The sequence below is a fragment of the Lynx rufus genome, unplaced genomic scaffold (genome assembly GCF_022079265.1).
Source record: "Lynx rufus isolate CCGP_SWC_20201006 ecotype Redwood Valley unplaced genomic scaffold, mLynRuf1.p SCAF_2, whole genome shotgun sequence".
Lineage (NCBI taxonomy): Eukaryota > Metazoa > Chordata > Mammalia > Carnivora > Felidae > Lynx > Lynx rufus.
In genome coordinates this window covers 153,333,931-153,355,929 of record NW_025814834.1, presented here as the reverse complement: position 1 = coordinate 153,355,929, position 21,999 = coordinate 153,333,931, and positions in this window count along the sequence as shown.

Sequence of the window (21,999 nt, the reverse complement as noted above, 5' to 3'; positions counted from 1 at the left end):
CAATTATTTGTGGCTTGTCATTGTGTGAAGGCAGAGTGTGACATTAATGAAGTGATTGGAAGGGGAGTCCGTATGGCATGGTTCTGAATTTACGACAGTGTAATCACTATCTGCCAAGCCAGGACAGGCGAGACCATTTTTGGCAGATTCAATGACAGCAATGTCTGTGATGCCGAGAGAGAGAGAGAAAGAAACAGAGAGAGAGAAAGAGAGAGAGAGAGAGAGAGAGAGAGAGAGAGAAATATCTGGCATTATTCTTGTGGTACTTAGCTTTTAAATCATAAATCATGTTTGACTCTGTGTCCTCAGTCATTTTCAATAAGAAAGCTAAATTCTGTTTACTGTGTTAATTTTCCTATTCTGTCTGAATAGAAACATTTATTAGCAGAGATTACTCTCTTTTTTATTCCTTTGCCCATGTTTGTTCTGTCGTCTCACAGCCTAGCTTTAAAGATAATACAGACAAGTTCACAGGTACATTCTCCCTTGTGTTGATTGAACTTATATTCAACGAGTGCCCCAGGACAAAGTCTTCTATGGAGAGTAATGCTTGGTTGATGAAAATTTTTTTGTGTTGGGATGCTTGACTTTCTTTGCCACTTGAGAGTGTTACTTGTCAGCTGTGCATCACTCCTTCCCTCTCTCTTCCCTCTGTGACTAAGATCCCTTCTTCCCTGTGGAAGAAGAACCCAGGTTACACTCCCCATACTGCCCTTCTCTGTGTGGTCCCCAGTTAAAGTTTGACAATGAGAATGCAGAGAGGAGAAGTTATTCTCAGAAATTATTCTCAGAATATTGTGTCTATCAGGTGTGGTAGTTTCTCGGTCTATTCCAGGAGCTCAATGTTCACGGTCAAGGTGGCCAGACATGGCAGCCTCTCAAATTCCTTTCCAAATTCCTGTGTGTCCCGTGGTTGTTGCAGCTTCTCAAACTTATTTTTTTTTTTTTAGCTCCTGTGCCTCCATCCACTGCAGTGCTTCAGGTAAAAATGTCCCGAGGACTGTTTCTCTAGTCTTCCAGATGTAGGCGCAGCCTTCTAGAACTTCACACCTCATGTTATCCCCACTTTTTGGATTAAGCTCCTTTCTCTCTGTAATACCTGTACTCTCTAGCTTTCTTTTTCTCTCTCTCTTACTGAAGGAAGCACAGACTGATAGACTCATCCCATATACATTTTCTTAGTATCTAAGGTGTATTCCAATGCTGGGCTGGACTCTGAGGCTGAAGAGCTAAATATATGGTACTGCCCTCACAGAGATGAAATCTAGTGAAAAGTCTAAAATTTGAGCACAAATTGCAAACGAGAATTTGTAGGAAGCTTACCTAATGCAGACTGGGGAGGTCAGGAAGCATCCTCAGGGAGAGGGAAGTATACCTACACTAAAACCAGTGAGGTCTCTTAGTAGCCCTTATTCCCATAGCAGAAGCTTATCTAAATTTTCATCTAAATTTTCAGAATCAGCATATTCCGATCTCTCTCTCTCTCTCTGACTACAATTTACTTTCTATGACTTAACTGTAAATGTATTTGTCAATAATAGCCAATAATAGCAGTTTCTCTAAAATCATTCTGAACACAGAAATACCTTGGCATTTAACTTTTTTTTAAATTAACATTTTGTTAATGTTTATTTTTGAGAAAGAGAGAGAGAGAGCATGAGTGGGGAGGAGCAGGCAGAGGGGCAGACACAGAATCCGAGGCAGGCTCCAGCCTCCAAGTTGTCAGCACAGAGCCCAACACAGGGCTCCAACACATGAACAGAACCTGGACATCATGACCTGAGCCAAAGTCGGACGCTCAATGGACTGAGTCACCCAGGCACCCCTGGGCATTTAACTTTTGTCTTTGTATGCACAGAGTTTTGGAAATTTTCCACACAAAATGCCTGAGTGTTTTCTCGCCTTGTTGAAAACAGTTCGACTTCCATCTAAGGAATCCCTGAACAGGGCTGCTTCAAAGTTCACTCAGTGACTGAGCGCTCCCATCCAGGACTGTATCATCAGCATAAAGATGCACACTGCAGTCAGAACACTGCCTTGTCAGCTCATTTATAAAGATCATAAATAACAATGGTCCAAGGATTGATCCCTGAGGAACCCCCATAATGACATCCATTAAATCTGACATGACACTGTTTAATAACACAAGTGGTGTATGCCCTCTTAAGTAGCTAGCACACCAATTAATTAAGGATGATGCCATACCTAGTCCATTCCATTTATCCAGCAAAGAAGTATGCACTACCAATTAGGAAATGAAATGATGTTTGAAGCAACACTAAGTTATGTATCTAAGAGAAGATCTTTTGACTTGAGCTGTAACCCTGCGATAAGATGACTGTGTGCACACGCCCTCTCCTTCAGAGAGCTGTGACTGTGTTGACATCTTATTTTAGTAAGGAAAGAGAGGCATGATTTTAGCTTGGAAATGACCCTTCGACATCACATCCAGGATCTTCTCCAGGAAGGCATACTTAGACATAATTGCAGTAGATGTAGCTTTGAAGTAATAATCTTGGATGCTCACTTAAATAGTTAATAGGACAATCTAGCCTACTGGTACTTCACAGAAGGCATTTCCACATCTTCACAACATTGAATGAAATGCAAAATGCTGTCCAATGCCAGCTTCCTTTGCCAATTATTTTCATTTGAGGAGCTGTAAATAATTGCTGGTAAAACGGAGGGAAGAAACCACAGAAATTGCATTGGCAGTATATAGCTTTGGGGGAAAGGGAGAGAGGAAAGAGAAAATAACTTTTTCTCTTGTATTCAGAAACAGGGACATGAATGGTGAGAATAAGATCCTCTTATCTTGGAAGCTGTGGGAAAGAAAGAGAGGAAGGGAGGAACAACATGCTTCGGCATCTCCAGCCGCCCGAGATAATGATGATGATAATGCCACATGATTGTACTTAATGATGTTGAATCAATTTATGGTGATGATGATGATGATGATGAGTTTTAACTCAAATCATGTAATGTCCCTTTATTAGGAGGAAGATAGGGGGGAAGAGTAAAAAGAAGGGAAAGGAAGATGGAAAAAGAAGGCTAAGAAAGAAGGCAAGCAAGGAGGGAAGGAATTATAAATTAATTGGGTATTTTCATTGTCAATACTGGTTAATTTAGTATTTTCATTATCCTATTAACATGGGCATCTTTTTCAAACCTTTATGATATGTTCGGTAGAGAAGATTTTTTCTAGGAATAATAAGATTTCATTGCATTTATCGGGAAAAAGATAGGAAAAAAGTAAGTAATGTCTTTGTCCACTTGCTTTTCCTTAGCTAAGAGTCCAGAAACAGGGCGAGACTAGAGAATAAAAAGACTCTGGCAGAAATACGGTCAAAATACTCTCCTTCTTGCAGCAAAGGCCAACTGAACAAATGACTTTTCGCCCCATGGGTCGGTTCAAGCCTGGTCAGAGTAAATCCCTTTTCTAATATCAGAAATTCTCCCATCCTTAGACACAGCTGCAGCAACCTCTTTACTGGAAGAGGGGACTCTGTTGAGTGCTTGACATTTGGAAGCTGCTTATTTCCTCCAAAACTTTAGCCTTCACAAACAGAAAAGTCAAAAGTTTTCTATAATTACTATCTGGGGCAAGTGTGAATGGGCCGTAGTTTGCAGAATTGCTTCTGCTAGATTTGGTTGATATTACAGGGGTTTTAAAAATAATAACAAGGACTCTGTGTGAAAGCACTCTTCGTGTTAGGATTTCAAAAGGTTTTAGAACCTTAATTGTATAATTAGGGACCTCACCCACTATTAAGAATGAACCTAATTATCAAGCTGTGCTAGAAAATTAAGGATAGCTATCTTAATGCCCCATAAAGGGAAACTGAGGTGCGTAGAGATTGAGAGATTGATGTCAGATGTCCCAGCAAACTGCTCTGAAATTAAGGCCCCTGGTGACTGGTTGCTTGTGATAAAGCTGAATTTACAGAACACCTAAATCACCATGATATGGTTGCATATTCTAGAATGGCACTAATCAGGGTGTGGTCCCCAGACCAGCGGCTCTGCATCACCTCGGCAGTGATAGAAATGCAAAGCTGTGGGCCCTGCCCCAGACCTACTGAAATCAGAACCCTTGGGAATGGAGCCAAGACATCAGTATTAACAAGCCCACTCTCCAGATGATTCCGATGTCCACTAACTTTTGAGAGGCTCCAGACCTATTTTAACATATATTTACTTGCTTTTCTCTTTCTTACTACTGTTACTTACTATCATCGCTTACTAGTCTTACTATTTTTTTAGTGAGGATTACAAGTTTTAATATTCTTTATTTTTTTAATTTTTATTTAGATTCTAGTTAGTTAACATACAGTGTAATATTGGTTTCAGGACTAGATTTTAGTGACTCATCACTTACGTCTAACACCCAGTGCTCGTCACAACAAGTGCCCTCCCTAATGCCCATCAAACATTTACCCCATCCCCCACCCACCTCCCTCCATCAACCTTCAGTTTGTTCTCTGTCATTAAGGTTAATATTCTCTAATTACTCACATTTAAGTTTACCCTAGAATCTGAATTATGTGTTAAGTGGGAATTTCATGGAAACACCTTCAACATAGTCCCTTTTCTCGAGGAATTGGTTTTGGTACGTTTTTCTGCTGTAGGTATGTATTTCACACCTGCCCCTCTATCTTCATTCAGTCATGATATGTACACTGGTCTGTCCTCAGAAGTGAATTCTGTCTTGGCTTCCCCCATGCCACTGGAGATTCCTAATGACAAACCTCCACATGTTTAACAAACTTCAATTTGTCAGTAGCTTCATTATCGACTGTCAGTCCACTCTTCTGTCTTTGATTTAGAAGAATAAGATGGGACCTTCCCAATGATAACTCCACTTTTCTTTTAGCGATGCTCACATGCAACCTCTACCTTCCAAATCATCCCTGTCCTCGCCAGCCAAGAAGACAACAAAGTATCATCTTGCTGTTTCCACAGCATTAGACACACATCTCTTGCAAAATCTCAGTAGCATTTCCTTCTTTTTTTCTTTATCACTCTTGATTTGCTAGTGTCTTTCTATTTTTTAAAATCGTTCTTTCCACTAGCATTACCAAACTGATCTGATGCCCTCAGCGGTGGACAGAAGAAATGAAAAAATCACCCCAAGGCTTTGGTGGTGGTTTACCATCCTGTGGGAGGCCTGTGACCTTTCTTTGCCATTGTCAGGGTCGCTGTGCTGCACTAAGTCCTTCTTTAGAGATTTTCTTTAGTAGGTTTTCAAAGATTCACTCAGTGGACTGAAATTGTCCCTGCTCAATAGAGATTGATTGTGAACAGTGATTCTGAGAGGCTAATACAGGAGAGAGACCCCCTGCTGGGAAAGCGATCTCCTACTGGGGAGGCGTGTTGGCTGCTATGATATCTGATCATTTTCCTTTCCCTTTTTGATTTCACAGAGGCAAATCCCTACACTTGTGAGGCTGCTTTTAAACTTCTCTGTCCATGGGACCTTTATTAGTTGTTTCACCTTTGCCAATTTTACATGTGTCAAAGTTAACATTGTTCTCTTCTATTTTCCATTAGTGTTTAATATGTCCTGTATTCTTTTCCCTTTATCCCTTCAATTTGTAATGAGGAAATATCAAAATGGCAAAGATTTATAATTTCTTTCCCTTGCACTATATTTAAGGAAATTGGATCAAAGGAGGATTTAATGTTTTGCCAAGCAGATCGGTGAGAATTCATGTGAGAAAAGTAAACTTGAATGGCAGCATAGAAATAAAACGGTGTGATGTGGGGGTAGACAGACCTGGAGGTAGTTCAAGGGTGCCTTGAGAGGAGTGAGGGTGAATTAGAACAAGAAGGAACAGGGGGCAGGGACAGGGGGGGGAAAGAAGTGTTGAGAGCAGGGTTTAGGTGGAGGAGTAAGAAGGGATATTTGCAAACAAAGAGGTAAACTTTGAAGAAAATGAGCAATGGTTCAAGGAGGTGTTTAGGACATCTTGTAATTGGATTTAAAATAGTAGATGTTCCCTACTCCATTCTACAAAAAGGTCACTAAATTTTTTTAAGTTGCTTTTCAATACTTTGGACCAGATAAGTTTTATTTCTTGAAGAGAATATTGAGAACTTCCTCAGTTATATTTGGATTTAAAATTTCCCTTTTCATGGAAAAGATGCGTAATTTAAAATAAAAAGACACACAATGCACATCGAATGGATATAAAACCACATATAAAATAGTTTTAGATGTGCTATTTCCAGTGAATTCTTTCTTCTTTTACCTTCCTGTGGTCTTTCCCAGGAGATTTCTCGTTCCTAGGACATGTGCAAATTTTAGACTGAGAAATCTGTTATTAAAAAAAAAATCTAACATCACAGGCACTACCTACACTGGCCAATAATTGTAATCTTCCTTACTCTTGGGCAATATAACATCCTTGGTATGTCTGTGAATGCTGAGATATTGAAGTTGTGTAACATTAGTACCATAGGAGCCGATGTACAAATGAGTGCCCTATGAATATCTATTGATGTTGATAAGGAATTATAATTTTACAGCTCACATGAAAATTGTCATAAGTGAAAAATGCTGCTGAAATAGTTCCACATTGCATTTTGGAAACAGCAGCATGGAAGAGAAGAACATTTTATTTTAGTTTAATTTTTAATAGATTCACTCTTTTATATAGATAGTTAATATGAAAAAAGCCCACTATTTTGATAAAATTGTTTATTTAAAATACCTGAAGTTGTTACATTTTAAATAAATATTTAACCTTAGCCTTACTCCTTAACCAATCAATTACATTGAAATATATGGAACCCACCAATTCTTTGGTAATTTTGGAAAATCTTCACACGAGTATTTATTTATGTGTTTAAAGTTTATTTATTTATTTTGAGAGAGAGAGAGAGAGAGAGAGAGAGAAAACGCATGCGAGTGGGGAGGGGGCAGAGAAAGAGAGAGACACAGAATCTGAAGCAGCCTCCAGGCTCTGAGCTGTCAGTGTGAGCCCCATGTGGAGCTCAAACTCAGGAACCATTAAATTATGACTCAAGCCAAAGTCAGGCGCTTAACTGATTGAGCCACCCAGGCGCCCCTTGATGCAAATATTTATAGACTATATTTATGGATTCCTTTCCATTGTAGACTGGCAGTATTATTAAGATCACATGTTTTAAAATAAATCCTGATTTGTTCCTAATATGTTGATATGTGCTTTGATTGGAATTCTAACTCTTCAGAGCCGTATCTCTTTACCTAGGCTATTAAAATTAATATTTTTCTTTTATTTGAACTCAATGTCAAAGTGACTCTCTTATGATACTTCTTTTTTAAGCCTCTTAAATTTTATTTCAGCATTTGCAGCCAGATTAGTTCTGGTGGCAGCCAACAGCAACATATATTGCCCTATTAGTTACTGCCCATCACTGAACGATGATTCAGTAGACTAGGTTTAAGGCCCCAAGTCATCTAGATCAAAAGGAAAACAATTGCATCATATGGATTGCTTAAGTATACTAGAATTATATTTACTATATGCTAAAGAAAAGAACATTTTATTTTTCCGGGTCTGAAAGTTGTATACGTTTTGGCTGTGCCTCCCCAGCTCCCTAAATAACCTTGTCAAAGTCATTTAACCTCTTAGTGTTTGTTTTCTCAGCTGTAAAATGAGGATAATTATCCTTACCTATCTCATAGGGGTGGTGTTCAGATTAGCTAACTAATGATTAGAAAGTGCTACAAAAAAGCTCAGTATTATTAAGGAAAACCTAAGTATTTTTTAGTGCCTTTGGGTAAGAGCGCTACTTAGCAGAAATGATTCCCAACAAGTGTTTGCTAGCCTGATAAACCACCAGCTCCCTCCCTGAGGAAAGATGACTGGTCCTGGGACCTTGTCCTTCACTGCTGTTTTGTTAGCTGAAGAGCACAGAGGCTGTCTATACAACAAAGGACCCTGGGATCAATGATACATTTCCTAACTCTGATGCATCTGAAGAGCTGTCAAGTGATAGCAAGATATGCCACTTCAGCCTGAAGAAAACATCCCTAACCTCTTCAGAACACAAAAATGCCTGTGGTACGTGGTTACAGTTGCAGCTCATACTATATCCTTATGCAAAATGAATTCAGCTTTTCTTTGCAGGTTAGGAGATATTTGTTTACATCTTTAGATTTTACCTTTTGCCAGACAGGCTCATCAAGCAATGCATTTTCTCATTATGTTTTTTACATAGGCACTCGTGACACAATGGGCCAAATTGCCTTCTTCACATCTTTCTGAACATTGGATTTCTTGGCACTGAAGAGGGAGAGACATTCTTCGAGGCTTTGCCTAGTTCTTTTCTTTATCTAAGGATGTTTCTGGATTCTACGCACACCTTTCTTCCCCCATTTTCATTGCTCTTTTTGGTATTTCCTTCTCTTTCATTTGTCCACTGTGCTGTTCACTAACTGCTCTCCCTGTTTCCAGTCCATTCTCTGTACAGACACCCGGGTTGTCTTCTTTAAAAAAAAAAAAAAAAAAAAAAGCCTATTGTTTTATTCTTTTGCTTCAAATGTAAAGTGCCTCTTAAGTGGCTCTCCTTACCTTTTGGGACAAAGGCCAACCTACTCAGGATGACAGCTGAAGTTTCTCATATACAGGCTACAATCTACCTTTCAGCATCGTTGCCCATAACTCCAGAATTACTGATCCTAGAACCTTCCATTTGTGGAAACGGCTCTACACAACTAATGGTGTTTACTTTGTCTGAAATGTTCTTTCCTCCTGAGTTAAATGCTATTAGTCCATGAAGAATTTGTTCGAACGTCAGCTTTTCTATGAAAACTTATCATCTTTTTCGCTTAGAAAGTGCAAAATCCATTTTTCTTGCAAGATCCTTTATACTTTTTAGGAGAAATTTCACTGGACTTCAGTTGTGTCTTCTGTTATCTTTAAAGTGTGTGGTGTTGAGCACTGTCCTCGTCTCAGCTTCCTGTTATATTAATTGATGATGTCAGGGATAATGACTTACCTACTAAGTGGGTTTGTTATCAGGATGAAATGAAATGAAATAATGCATGTGAAAATGATTTGCGACATATTAAATGCTGTACAGATGTAAGTTATTATTATAGTACTTATCACTTTGTATTATAGTTAGCTGTATAAATGTATGCTTCCCCTGATGGATTACATATAATCACGTCAAGAGAAGAAACTGTTTTGTAAATAAGCTTTGTATTCCCCAGCATCTATAAGCATGCCTGGGATAAAGTAGTTGTTTAATAAATATTGGTTGAATGCATGAGAGAGAGCAAGACAGAAAGTAAGATAAAAATTCTATGCCTATTTCTAGTCGTGTGTGGATTCTTTCCCTTCCACCGCCCTCACCATTTTTTTCATTTATCCATTCACCAAATACAGTGCACAAGGCATTATCTGTTAGAAAAGGAACATTATGGCATGTTTTTTTAACAGATGTTCACTTTACCTTGTTACGTATCCAGAATAAAGAATAGATTTAATTTTTTTTTTTTTTTACACTGAATCACTCTTGGGGTTGTAATGACAACCGCTTTTGTGGTTTCCTTATTTTCAGAGTATAATTAACCTATAAAATTACTTGATCAAAAAAAACTGTCACATTGATGGAAAAATAAATATTCACTCATCATCAGATATAATCAACTGAACAAGTCTTAACAGTGCAGTGAATAAGACTGTTTAGGTCTTATGAGAATTGTTGATCTTGTTCCAATATCTAGTGGGCATAAAATAATCCTCTTGGCAACTATACTTTTCAAATTACCAGAGAGGCTAAGGGAGAAAAATGACACTAAAATAGAAACTTCCTTTTTTTTCCTAGGTTGTATTTACAAGCTTAGCCTTGATCATAGCATGTAAATGCTTTAAATTTTAGGTGGTAGCAAATGGGAAAATAATTAGAAAATTCCATGTGTGTAACTGATTGCTTTTTTCCTACTGTTTCAGGATTCTTTACTTGCAATATTAAAATTTTTATTGTGAACAAATATGAGTAATATTTTTAACATCACTCCATTCAAAAGCTTGCCATGTTTTAGATAATGGTGATTTATTCAACATATCATGGAATGTATTAAAAAAAAACTCAGAAAACAGGTTTGGTGCAAGGGAAAAAGTTACTTGGAAATACGTTTCTTAAAACTTAAAGAATTATATTTTACATAATCCAAAATGCTACTGAGTTCACCATTTGTAGGGCTACTGACAAAGCATTTTTGTAAAGATGGAAGAGTAATTTAAACTTTTCATTAAAAGCCTTTTCAATCTCCACTGAATCAAGCCAGCTGTTCTTTTCACTTCCTCTTCTATAGCAGCACATCATAAACATTGAGACCAGAGCTCTGGATGACACCAAAACTGCTTATCCACAACTGTCTCCTCCCCAGAAGTCTGACAGAGGATAGCTGGCAAAAGATACAGACAAGATATCTTAATCAGAGCTCCGCGGATTGCTGGATTGCTCGATCTGGAGGAGTTTACCACCTGTGAATAACAAAGCCCTACTGTTTTAAAAGCAATGTTTACTGGGTGGAGAAAAAAAAATTATCCTGGATAGCAGTTGCTCTGGGCTGCTTCTGTGTTCCTCTACAGCTTCTGAGACGACCAAAAACGAAATCCAGAGTCCACAATTACAACCCCACTGAGGGCTGCGAAAGTTCCTTTACTATCTTCTCTGGTCACTCCTTTTACCTGTTCCTTCCTTGTCCTTCTCTGGCTTCTCTTCACCCATTGATCTTCCTAAATGAAAAATTTTCTTTAAGAATCCACCACCGTGGAGTCATCTTTGCAAGCTTTCAACTATGATCCCTAAGAATATAACTTCAAAAATTTGTATTCTCTCAACCCTGATTTTTCTTGTGGCCTCCAGCGTGGTGTGAGTCACTGCCTTTTCCATCTGTCTCCAGTGTCTCCTCTGGTCTAATCTATCTCACACCCTGCTGTTCAATGTAATCACCCTGAAACATGTCTCTGGTAATGTCTCTTCCCTGCTCAAAACTTCAAGGTCTCTTTACTGTTTAAAGGAGAGAATCCAAGTGTTCTAAGAGAAATTTGGGATGCTTCTCAATTTGTCTTCTGCTTTTTGCTTCCAATCTTATTTTTTCTCTTTTATGTTTCCTCTAGGACAGTGCTGTCCAATGGAAATATCATATGAGCCAGACATGTAACTTTGAATCATTTGGTAGCCCCATTAATATAAAAGTAAATATAAACAGATGAAAATGTTTAATAATCCATTAGATTTATACAATTTACATATGTTGATATGTCTATATAGCTTATTATATTCATAGTATAGGTCTTATATTTATATTTAAAGATGTTTTATAAATACATAAATGATATAAGTGATATGGATCATATAGGCAGTATTACAAATCCGTAATTACATACATATATAGTAGCCAGCTTCCAATATGACCCTTATTGATCTTTGCCAACATCAGTGGCTCTAGAATTTCCTCTGTGTAATTCCCTTTCCCACTGTATCAGGGTTGGTGGGATGACCAATAGAGAATGCAGATGGTATGTCACCTCTCAGGGTAGGTGTATAAAAAGGCTTGTGGCTTCTGCCTTGTTCCCTCTTGCATCATTCATTCTGGGAGAAGTCAGCTGCCATGTTAAGAGGGTACTTAGGCAGGCCTGTGGAGGGGCCCATGTAGAGAGGAATTGAAGCTTTTTGCCAACACCCAGCGGGGAACTGAGGTCTCCTGCCAATAGCTGCCGAAGTGATCCATCATGGAGCAGATTGTCCAGCCACAGTCAAGCTTCAGATGACAACCACCCCAGCTGACAGCTTTATTGCAAACTCATAAGAGAACCTGAGTTAGAACAACACGGCTAATCCACTTCCATATTCCTGACCCTCCAAGACTGTGTGAGGTAATAAATGTTTGTTGTTTATAAATCTAGAATTTCTCAGTCATTTGCTGTGTATAAGTTTAAACTAATGCAGGTATGGGTACTTGCCAGAGGAGTGCTCTTGTAACAAAACCCAAAATGTAGGAGTGGTTTTGGAAACAGGCAGTGGATAGGAGCTGGAATATCTTTAAGGACAGTGTTACCAAAAGCTTAGAGAGCCTTGTAAAATCTGTTTTTAGAAACATGTTATTCTTTGAGCAGCTGTGAATGAGGGCCTAAAGGAAACTGAGGAAAGTCTTGTTATATAATATCAGGAAGTTTATCAATACTGTTGCTTACAGTAACCTGGAAAGAAGAAAATGTGCCCAATGAGTTGAGTGATGTAGCTAAAGAGATTTTCAGGCAAAGTAGTGAAGGTGCCAACTGGATTCTTCTTGCTGCTTATAGTAAAGTGAGCAGGAAAGAAATAAACTAAAGGAATGACTGTTAAACAGAAAGGAACAAGACCTTGATGCTTTTGAAAATTCCTAGCCTACCGTGATGGTGAATGATGTGAAGATTTAAGAAAGAGCTTATAAGCAGAGATCCAATCCAGGATACTGTCAAGAAAATATATGGTTCAAAGATGATGTTGTGGATGAGACTCTGAAATCCTTTGTGAAGACCTCAGAAAGATCACAGGTATTGCCTCAGAGGGCAGTACTGTTCAGTCCAGATGAAAGTCCCTCTCAAAGGCTTCTGCATATACCTGGAAACTCTCCAACTGCACAGCTTCTAACACTTAAGGATCCTTGTCCCTCATCCATCTCAGGAGAAACTCAAGAGAGAAAGGACTCATTTTGAATGGAAACTGGTGCAGCCACCCTGGAAAACAGTATGGAGTTTCCTCAAAAAGTGCAGCAATTGTACTACTAAGTATTTACCCAAAGGACACAAAAATACTGGTTCAAATGCGCACATGCACCCTGATGTTTATAGTAGCATTATCAACAATAGCCAAATTATGGAAAGAGCTCAAATGTCCATTGACTGATGAATAGATAAAGAAGATGTGGTATACATATATAATTGAATATTAGTCATAAAAAGAATGAAATCTTGCCATTTGCATTGAGGTGGATGAGACTAGACTGTATTATGCCAAGTGAAATAAGTCAGAGAAAGACAAATACCGTATGATTTCACTCATATGTAGAAATTTAAGAAAGAAAACAGATGACCATAGAGGAAGGGGGAAAAAAAGAGAGAAGGAAGCAAACCGTGAGAGACTGTTAACTATAGAGAGTGATTTGAGTGTTGATGGAAGGGAGGTGGGGGGATGGACTAAATGGGTGATGGGCATTAAGGAGGGCACTTGTTGTGATGAGCCCTGAGCGTTTTATGTAAGTGATGAATCACTAAATTCTACACTTGAAACCAATTTTACCATACATGTTAACTAACGAGAATTTGAAAAACAATTGAAATTAAAAAAAAAAGAAAGAAAAGGACTCATTTTGAAAGGCATCAGAGAATGTGACTTTTGTCTAATGGAAAAAATGCTAAGAAGAATCACAGAAGATACACAAAGTTTTAAAGACAATTATATTCACAGATGCATTGCCAACTTGGAGGAAAGGTTACAGAGATAATATGAAATAGATAGAGAACTTTCAACCCCTGGAATTCTCCAGGTTGGTAGGAGACAGAAATCTACATGGCTGAAAACACAGGTCTGTTTCTTGGAAAAGGAAGGATGAGTCAATGGGTAGAACCGAGAGGTCTGAGAGTAAAGCTGAAAGCCATGGACAATGACTTCTGGGAAGGAATGGGACCAAGTCAAGACACATCGAACATCTGCCCGGCTCAATTTTAGGAATGTTGTAGACTCATGACTTCTTCGTGATTCTTCCCCCTTTTCAAATAGGAATGTCTGTTGTGGTGAAATTATGCCTGCCCCACCATTGTATATTACATGTGTCGGGGCCATAGAACTCATCTCTTTTGCTCACAGGTCTTCTGATAAAGAGGAACTGTACTGGAGGAGATGTACTTAAGAAGCCAGACCCGCATAGTTCCATCTGCATCTACACATAATCTAGAAGACAAGAGTCTAAATTTAATTTGTTACCATGAAAGGATGAACTTTGGGGCCCCTGGGGAAAGAGTACACATATTTTGCATGTGAGAAGAATATAAATAATTTGTAACCAAAAGGTGGACTGTGTTCAGTACATCTCTTCCCTTCAAGGGGTAGAGCCGAATTGCTCTTTGCTTGAGTGTGGACTGGACTTAGTGAATAGTTTCCACTGGATAGAATAAAGCAGAGATGATGGTGTTCGACTTCAGAGACTAAGTCATCAAAGGTGTAGGGAAGAAAAACCTTTCCTTTCTTCCCTTTTAGATTTTTTGGCTGGTCTAATAATTCAATTGACCTAAGACACATCAACAGAAGAAAAACAAATTTAATTTTGTATGTATGGGAACTCATAAAAATAAGAGACTCAAAATAGTGACCAAAGAAGGAAGCTTTTATATGTATTAGACAAAGAACAATACATTTGCGAAGAATTGAGAGGACAAAGAATTTGGGCTTGGTTTAGCAAATTAACGAAGAAGTAACGAGGTTTTTTTATATAGCCTTCTAGGTCCCGAATTCCCTATCTCTGGTGAGAATAGTGCTTTCTACTCTCCAGGTGCTGGGAAGGTAACTTTCACATGGGAATTTATTTCTTGCTTTCAGGGAGACAGAGGAAGGTCAGAGTGTCTTTCTTGCACCAGCTGTTTCTTAAGTAGCCTTAATTCAAAATGATCAATATGCCAAAGTGGCATATTTTGGGGTGGCCTGACCTGAGCCCCGTCAAAGGTATTACATCTTCCTATTTGCGTTCTCTCTTTGATCACGCACTCGGTGGGAAGCCAGCTGCCATAAATGAGGACTCTCATCTATGGTGATGGTTCATGTGGCAAGGAGTTGAGGTCCCTGACAAACGGCTAGAAAGGAACTGAGGTCTGCCCACAGCAATGCGAGTGGTCTTCTGGCAAGGGCATCCTCCAGCCTCACTCATGTTTTCACGTGTCCAGCCCTGACTGGCATCTTTATTGTTACCTCATGAGTGTTCCTAAGCAAGAATCACTCTCAGATTCCTGACCCACAGAACTCTGAGATACCTAATGTTAGTGTTTTAAACTGCAACGTTTAGGGCGCCTGGGTGGCTCAGTCGGTTAAGTGGCCGACTTTAGCTCAGGTCACGATCTCGCGGTCCGTGAGTTCGAGCCCCGCGTCGGGCTCTGGGCTGATGGCTCAGAGCCTGGAGCCTGCTTCCGATTCTGTGTCTCCCTCTCTCTCTGCCCCTCCCCCGTTCATGCTCTGTCTCTCTCTGTCCCAAAAATAAATAAACGTAAAAAAAATTAAAAAAAAAATAAACTGCAACGTTTAGGGTAACTTGTCATGCAGTAATATATTAGAATACATTTTATAGTCGTCTAAAAATACTTCAAAAATCTAGTGTATATTTTACACTTAAAGAACATTTCAGTTTGGATTCACTTTGAGAGTTCCATAGCCATATGTTATTAGTGGCTACCATATTAGACAGGGCAGAACCTAAAGGAAATAACTGCATCTACGTGAATTTAATGCACTCAAAAATTTCACATTTCCAGATGTAGTTTCATTGTTGTTGTTGTTTGTTTGTTTGCTTAGAATGTCTTTTTATCCCTTCTCCATCTGGTTACCATCCCCTCATTCTTAAGATCACATCCTATTATTCACTTTTTTAATAATTTCTTTCAACCACTCAGAATTAATTATTACTTTCTTCTTTCTCAGCATAGTTCTTATAATTGGTTACATGTGTCTCTTTTCTTCTGGACTGTGAGGATCTTGAGGGCAAGATTTATGTATTTGGTTTTTTAAGAAAAATCTTTGCATGTGCCTAGCTTGATGCTTAAACTTAGTGGCCAATAAATATTTGTTAACATAAACGGTAGGCACTAGACAACTCCTTGGCAATGATGTTGTGGAAGTGGTTCTTGCATTGCCTGAAAAATTGTCCTGCAAGATCCCTAACAATTGTCAGTATCCTATAAAATGCATCATAGAGAGATGTAGTTCCTACCTGAGGGCATATAAACAGAGGGCATATTTCTCTCCCCCAAATAATTGTGTGCAGGTTTGTTATGCAGAGCATAAATAATTGAGTGAAGAGGGTTGCCCATTAGTCACTGAAGATTGCCTCTGTGAAGAAAGTCCTGTTTCACAATTCCGTTCCTCTCTCCCTAGGAAGTGGCCCTTGTGCCAGAATGAAAATTGTGCTTCGGGTCTTCCTATGAGCTGAAACCTCTACTAAGCATTTTCAATATTTTATTGTAGATGCTTGAGGCAGAAATCAAACAGCACCAATCCTAGGTCAGTAGAGAGTTACTTCTTTTCTTTGGTTTATGAGAAAAGGATCTCATTTTTGTTTTCTGTGAGTGAATATTCTTCAAATGCAAGGATAACTTACAAAAGCAAGTTAAAGAGAATGAACACAGTGTTTCAGATACAGCGTGACTAAGCAGGATGTAGAAATTAGAAGAATCTTACCCGGGGACTATCGGTAAATTCTTTCCTTTTTCTTTCTTCTTCTTCTTCTTCTTCTTCTTCTTCTTCTTCTTCTTCTTCTTTTTATAATTTTGCAGAGACAGGAAAGCAGATGGAGGCAAAGATATGAGTCTCATCCTGGTGGGTTATTGTTCCAAACAGTAGCATGAGAGAATTATCTGACCACTTGAGCGGTGAACTTCCTCTCAACATTGTGGGATGACCCAGATACTGAACTTTTGTCTCTTGCTCTTTACCCCCTTTTCAACTCTGAGATGATAGTGCAGCCTTGGGGGGTCATCAAATGGATTGATTTTCCTGGAAATTTTTACTAGTGAAGTACAGCTTTCAGATTTTTTTTCTCCCCCCAAAGGAAGGATGCCAGAAGCAGCATATCATGTTCTTGTCATGTTAGTGCATCATAGAAATATTAGCATCCTGGATGAGAAAGCTATGAAAGCCAGGGGCTGAAAGCTCAGCGATCCATATGGTTTACAATATACACCCTTAGGCAGGGCTTGTGGGTTGTGTGGTTGTTTAAAAGAAAAAAGGAAAAAACAAAACAAAACAACAAAAAAAAAACCAAACAAAAAAACCCAAAAACCAAAACCAAACCTAAACAAAGAGAAACATGTGAAAAGCAACTTTCTTATGTGGGAAATCAGGGTGGGGGACTCTGTTCTTTATGGCTGATTTCCTATGCCTGCAGTGCCCCTAAGCTTGTCACCCAATTACTCATAGAGGGAGTCTGCACAGGCTCACATGGGCACCCCCACAGGAAGGCAAACTGAGAGCTATTTCCGTGTCCACCTCATATTAATTTGTACAAGGGAAATTACTGCAGACTAATGGAGTACCTTCTTTCCATTTGTGGCTTCTCCGTCAGTTTTCAGCAAGGAAAGCATAGGACAGGAAATTTGCTTTACAAAAACCACCTCAAACTTTGCAAAGTACTCTTAACTCCCGGTGCTTAGAAAATTAAGATTTCCTTCTCCTCTAAGTTCATGTTAGCTTGTTTTCAGAGAAAGTTCAGGTTTTTGTTCTCTCACCAAAAATTTACCATTGAGATAATACTGAATATAGTCACTCCTTGTCAAATTTAGGGAGTGATATAAATAATGATAGTCTTGCATCATTGATTATAAGTTCAGGAATAAAACCATTTAAGTTGCATATCATCAAGACATGAATTTATACTTGTACAAATAACATTACTGTCTAAATTTATGTGATACAGGAAAAATAAAGACATTCTCAGATGTTGTCTAAGAGACCATAGACTAAGAACATGTAGGTTCGATTATTTGGTCATATAAATCTGATCAATTTATCTAAATCTATTCATAAAACCCATTTATGTTTTAGAGATACTAATACTATGCTTATTTCTGAAGATTAATTTTTTGTTACAATTCTTTGCCAGAACTGTGTAAAACATGCTAAAAATAAAGATTATCTATGCTGTGTTTAGCCAGACCTTTGAAATTATCAACATTAACATGAACTTGCCCTTCAGTTTCAGAGTATCTTAAAAGTACTCTTTTCTTTTTTTTTTTTTTTTCACAGTTTTTCTTTCATATATGACCCTGTTTATCTAGACTAGAAGGTTAGTTTGGAAGAAAAATTAAACCATCAGATGCAAACCAGTAAATGTGTGAAGAAATAAAAATTATTCATTTGCCAGTTTGTAGTCTCTTGAGATTGAGGTGGCCCTTTGCTAATCTTGAACCTAAACATTGATTAAATCAGTCTGGAAAGTTCATCACGATCCTCCATGTTCTCTAGGCTTGTTTCGGGATAATTTTAAGCTACCAGATGGCTGTGGCCTTCCATGTCTCCTAGAATCTAATAGGTACTTAATTAATGAGTATCATCTTGATGATCATGGGGTTAATGAGAATATAGAAAACTCAGCATGCCAAAAGGGGAGTCCAAGGTTAATGCATGGTATATCTGATCTTAAATATCTTAAAGCAGTTGCTATAACCTGTGGTGATATCGTATAGAGTCCTAGAACTAATGGCAAAAAAATCCTGACTAGTTCCTTCATCTTCAGAAAGAATGGTTAGACATGTTATTATGCTTTCTGAAACTACATGAAATCATGATTACACATGCATATGTATCAACTAGATATTTGTCCATTCTCACAGATGAGAAACAGAGGCAAAATGTACTATCACATGACTATAAAACTAAACCTGAGTTCTGGAGATTATTTTTTAATATGCATTTTAGACTTACCGAGATAACAAAGAAAAATGTTCCTCTGTGTGCCTTGGTTTTCTAACTTCTAAGGTAGAATAGGCCTAACTTTTCTTTTATTTTTCAGGAGCAAATTAACTTCATAAGCATGAAAAGAGAAGTTCCCTTTTTTTACTTCTTTTTTACTTTTGATATCTTTATTCTCTTTATTTTAATATGGCATAAATCTGAATTCCTCCCATATCCCCTAAATAGAACAATGAAATTATCACCATCCCCTCATTGCCTCTCCACATATACCTGGAAAGGAAAGAAAAGTCACATTTGAACCAGGTGTTTAGGGGCCAGTGGTGGGGAGAGAGATGCTAGAATAGCTACAGATGGATTGAAACTGTGAATGGGCAATAGGGCTGCTCAACCCTGGTGGTTTCAGTGTCTCAATGAGCTCTAGACACTGAAAACCAGGGGTGGACATCTTCAATTTTATCCCCCAATCCAACTCAAAGCAGGAGAGAGCATTTACCATATTATACCGAAAGGATTTTAGGATCTTCATTTATACAAATCATGCGTGTTTATACCATCAGTTTTAAACACAGCAGAGAGCTAAGAGTTTGCTGCAAAGTTTACAAATGATTATAAAGAAATCTCGTATATAAATATACACTATATAAATCTAGTATATAAATATAAATATACTATGTATATTAAATGTTTATTTTGAGAGAGAGAGAGGAAAAAGTGTGAGTGGGGAGAGTCAGAGAGAGAGAGAGGGAGAGAGAATCCCAAGGAGGCTCCACTTTGTCAGTGTAGAGCCTGACATGAGGCTCCATCTCAGGAACCCTGAGATCATGACCTAAGCTGAAATCAAGAGTTTGATGCTCAACCAACTGAGACACCTAAGCACCCCTAGTATGTATATATGTGTGTATGTATGTATATATATATATATATATATATCATATTTTAATATTTCAACCCCATACATTTTCAAGGGGTGGTGCAAACCTCCTTCCTCTCCCTATTGGTCTCTTCTTTCCCACTATCTTGTTTTTCAGATTTCTCCCTGCCCCATTTACTGCATATACCTGGAGTTTGATTTGGGCTGTTACCAATGAAGTTGGTTTCCAGGTTTTATAAATGCCCCTCACTCATTTTCTCCTGGTATCTTTACAGCCATTTTACCAGTCTTGTTGGTGGGTAAGTAATGATGAAAGGTAGCAGGCAAGTGACCTCTTATATATTTCTGGAGAAGTAATTAGTGAGTTGGACCCCCAGAGACACGGGTGATATATTACAGCTTGTAGGTGGTTTGGCATTGCACGCATTACTCCGCCCACACAACTCTCATCAACTTATGTATCTTAAAGCAGAGGTAAGACAACAGCAGCAGATGGGAGAAAATGAGTTTATAAACAGTATGTGTGTGCTTTCTGGGTTGACACGGAGAATCTATAGACATTCATTACATACTTAATGTCACAGTGACAACTGATGGTGGAAGTAGATAGATTTCAGTAAACCCTTTAATGTATATTTCAACAAATACTGATAAGGAACTCTGAGCTTGGCTTTCACAATAAGAAAAAATAAATAATGCAAACTAGGCGTACTCAGTCTTCACCTTCCCCTAAGGGTGGCCAGACTTGATATAATCTCCAGAGGCATTTACTGTGGCATAAGTGTGACCAGAAAACTGAACTGCAGAGCAGTGTATTACTTAGAATAGTAAAGGTAGCAGTGCTTATTTCCATGCAAATGCTCCATTTCCTGTTGACAATGTCAAGCTAAATATTTAATTGATCTCATTAAACATGTTCAGGTATTTTTACATCACAGGTTGTGAATTTAAAATGAGACCATATTGATTAAGATAAGGCACTGGAATAAAAATTCTTCTAACCCTGTCATGAGCTCTCATAAATATCTTGGGTGAAACCACTTAGCATTTCTATATCTACAGTTCTCAGGCCAATTTCCAAATTGTTAATCAGGAATGATGGACAGCATGTTTGGCCTGGATAGGGAACAGATACTGAGCTCCAAATGTATTTCTTAATGCTATAATGGGAATGAATGGAATGCTAATTCAATCCCCCACACCATCTTCCTATCCACGTTCTGGTTTCTGAAGAGTAAATGCTAATACCTAACTTGCATTCCACCACTACTCATTCAAAGCCTGACTCACATCACTAATTGATCATAGCACTCTTGGCTCTTTGACTCAGATGTTGTGTCAGAATTCTTGGCAACATAGATCTCTAAGAAGCCACTCTTAATAGTTCAGAACTGGCTCCTGAGATGAAATCTATTTCATCATTGCCATTTCAATTCTAAATTGCCATACTGGCTTCTTAGCTCCTTACAGACTGACCTTAAATCTCCACAATTTATAAGAAAAGCTCATATGGACCTTCCCTGACTTCTGGATAATAGGAAACAGATTCTTGTCTTGGTTTTGTTTTGTTTTGTTTTCGTTTGTTTGTTTGTTTGTTTGTTTCTCCTTTCTAGTAGAGGACAGAGTCTCGGCTATCTATGAGTGCTTTGAGTCCCAACCTATTTCTCAGTCCAATTTTTAGTACCAAAAATAAAATAGAACAACGGAGAAAAGCTACTATTAAAGGCCAAAACATACTCCTGTCTTACCCTTTGTTTTCCCTGATAACTATAGTTACAACCGCCTATAGTTCTCACTTCAGCAGAGGATATCTATTGTCTACCATACGCTTCAGTTCTCCAATGCTCTGCTCTCATTTTTTTCTTCTCTGAGTAACAAAAGTCAAGCAAACAAAAATCACCCATGTTTTGTGGGGCTGGGAAGAAGGGGCTGGGGAATGAATGAACGAAGAGTAGTGATGACCTCAGCTTAGTTAATATTCATCCACCCATTAACTTATTTGGCAACTATTGAGCACCTGTGATATGCCGGTAATGGTGAGCCTAACAAGAATGCAGCAGTGAGCCAAAAAGGCTTAAAAAGCTTAGGGTCTAAAATTGAAGGGGGGGAGGGGATTAATCAAATAACACACAAGCGTGTAAGTATAAACCGTGATAAGGCTACAAAAGAAAAGTAGAGGGACTTGGAAAAACAGCAGTGAACAGATCTAGTCTGGCAGGTCAGAAGAGGCTTTTCTGGGGAATGTAAGGTTGAAGCAAAAACTCTGAAGACTGAATAGGATTTAATCAGGTGGAGGGTAGATGTAGGGGAAGTAAGAAGAGCCTTGCAGGCAGAGGGAATAGATGTGCTGAGTCCTGGAGGCACGAAGGTGTATGGTGCCATTGACAACTTGATTGTAAATAGAAGGCAGAGTGAGGTAGGATGCTAGTAAGAGGCGGAAGATGTTGCTGGGGAGATAAGCCCGGCCT